At 46.4% G+C, this 2,993-nt stretch overlaps 1 pseudogene; it reads left to right on the plus strand.

Moving 5' to 3' along the window:
- The first annotated feature begins 210 nt into the window (after positions 1-210).
- Positions 211-1,386, plus strand: LOC126958194 (uncharacterized; annotated as a pseudogene).
- The last annotated feature ends 1,607 nt before the right edge of the window (positions 1,387-2,993 follow it).

Consider the following 2,993-nt stretch of genomic DNA (forward strand, 5'->3'; position numbering starts at 1 on the left):
ACTGGAGTTGCCTTTTCAAGGATGGGGACATTTGAAGGCCCTGGACACTCAACTCTGAGGCTGGCTGAGATTTCAGTAGCACCGCCTGGTGGAGGGCAGAGCCAAGCTGATGGCTTGGCACATCAGGTAAAGTAGGGCACAGAGGCACTCTGGATTGGACTGGTAATAGCTAGACTGAAAAGTTTGTATTTAAAGGGATAGTAACTTGGACTTGTTCTGCAATATCCCCACAAGGGCCTGACTGAGTGAGCAAGCATGGAGGGCCGCGGGGATTTCTGGACAGTGGCCATTCCCAGAGTCAGGCAAGAAGGCCTCAGGAGGCTGGGGCGCCCGTTCATGGTGAAGCGGAGGCTGCCAGCGCCCTAGAACCCAGGAGGAAGCACACAGGCCCCACAGAGTGGTTGGCAAGATTCACTCGGGGATTAGGATGCTGGCCAGATCGCGGAATTTGAGGCTGGAATCCAAGCTCAACAGGAAAGTAGTGAAATACAAATTGGAAAAACAGGGCTTTGGAGCAGGGAGGGAGCTGGTGCCTGCGTTTCCCACCAACGCTCGTTTAGGAAGACAGGACTGACGCTGGCCGGCCGCCCCCTGCTGGAGGGGATGTGGCATCTCATTGGCTGCCAGGTATCGGGGTCCGTTACTCCTGGAACCAATGTGAAGAGAGTCTCAGAGGAGGCTGTGGTGGAATCCCCCACGTACCCTTGTTTCTCTCACCTTTATCTCTCGATGCCTTGGGGCAAAGGCCTTCTTCCACCTATAAACAGAGTTTACACGTGGGTCTTGGAATCCGGGCACACCAATCCCCAGCTAACGAAATCCCCGAGTTGCGGGATTTGAAAGGGTCAAGTTTGGCCCAAGAACCCGCAGTCCTCTTTTGTCTTCGGCCCTCTAATTCTAAGTGTGGGCTTCTAGCACGGAGGCTCTGGGCAGAGCCCATGCTGTTTTAGGGCTGGGTAGTTTCAATGACGACAGCAATAATTATCACAGTGATGGTGACCTTCACCCCAACAGGACTGCTGTGTGTGAAGCACCCAAGAGAGCCCCTACAACCAACCCGCCAGGAGTCAGCTCCTGAAAACAGGGTCGGAAAAAGTCACTGCCCATCAGAATGAGCTGTTCATAAAAAACTGGAAAGGTTAGGAGCTTTGTCTATTTCAAGGGCAACAAATTGCTTTGACCCTGAGGACCCTGAAGGCGAGTTTCCCTCACCGCAGCTCTCAAGACAACAGGGATCAGATTCAGAAGGACACTGCCGCTATAAGGCTCTTGTTTGTCTTGTTTTTAATTCCCGCCCTCTGTCCCCATATCTCAGTCCTCCATCTGTGAAACGAAATTCAGCCTTGCCTGTCCACAAAATTAAGACAAGGCATCTCGTGTGTGTGTTAAGATGAAACAAGGTCTTAGCAAAAAAAGTAATGATTTCTTTTCCAAAACATTTTTTTACTGTAGTAAAATGTACATAACATAAAATTACCATTTCAATCATTTGTAAGTTCAGTGGCATTAAATACATTCACATTGTCCGGCAGCTCTCAGAGGTGTTGGAACCAGAGCGACTCCATCTTGAACAGGGACTGGGCAAAATGAGGCTGAGACCTGCTGGGCTGCATTCCCAGGAGGTTGGCATTCTTAGTCACCGGATGAGTCATTGGCTGCCAGGGAGGCAGGTTGGTTACCCCAGGAACCAATGAATTGCATCTCAGCCATGCGGATAAAACAAGATGCGGTAAAGAAGCTGGCCAAAACCCACCAAAACCAAGATGGTGACAAAAGCAACCTCTGCTCGTCCTCACTGCTCATTATACACAAATTATAATGTATTTGCATGCCAAAAGTCACTCCCACTAGTGCTATGACAGCTTACAAATGCCATGACAATGTCTAAAAGTCACTCAATGTGGTCTAAGAAGGGGAGGAACCCTCAGTTCTTTCCCAGAAAACTCATGAATAATACACTCTTTGCTTATCACATAATAAAAAAATACCATAACTATACCAAAGAAAAGGAATAAATACCGAAGTAAGGATACTTTTATCCAAGGAATAAATTTACCAAAGTAAAATAACCAAAGTAAGGGAATAAAAGGGCGGCTACTCCATAGGCAGAGCCCATGCTGCTGCTCTGCCTATGGAGTAGCCGCCCTTTTATTCCTTTGCTTTTCTTAATAAATGTGCTTGCATTTTACTCTGCTGACTCGCTCTTGAATTCTTTCCTTCATGTAGCCAAGAACCCACGTAGCCTCCCAGGCTGAACCCCAGTTTCAGGGTTCATCCTATGACACAAACATCACCATCTCTTTCCAGAACTTTTTCATCATCCCCAAAACACTCTGGACTAATTAAACACTAACTCCCTATTCCCCCTTCCCCTCAACCCCTGGCAACCACCACTCTCCTTTTTGTCTCCATAAATTTGACCACTGCAGGTACCTCACAGAAGAGGAATCTTACAGGATGTGTCCCTTGTGACTGGTTTATTTCACCTATCATAATGTTTTAAGGTTCATCTATGTTGTGGCATGTGTCAGAATTTCCTTCCTTTTTAAGGCTGAATAATCCTCTATTGACTGAATAGATCACACTTTGCTTATCCACTCCTCTGTTGATGGACTCCTGGGTTGCTTCCACTCCTTGGCTATTGTGAATTATGCTGCTATGAATATGAGTATGCAAATACCTGTTTGTGTCCCCACTTTCAAAGCTTTGGTGTATATATCCAGAAATGGAATTGCTGGATCATAGGGTAAGTCTGTGTTTAATTTTTGGAGGAATAGTCATACTGTTTTCCACAGTGACTGTACCACTTTATATTCCCACAAAATTATTTCTTTATATCTGCCTTCCCCCACTAGATAGAATGCAGAGAAGTTACTTTTTCATTTCCAAATCCCCATCACCAGGAACAGTGTCTAGTTCATAACAGAGCTCTATAGAAAACTGTGGGAAAAAGGTGCAATTTATATGCTGCTGCCTCTTCATTTGGCATCTCA

Source organism: Macaca thibetana, chromosome 7 (assembly GCF_024542745.1).
Source record: "Macaca thibetana thibetana isolate TM-01 chromosome 7, ASM2454274v1, whole genome shotgun sequence".
Classification (NCBI taxonomy): domain Eukaryota; kingdom Metazoa; phylum Chordata; class Mammalia; order Primates; family Cercopithecidae; genus Macaca; species Macaca thibetana.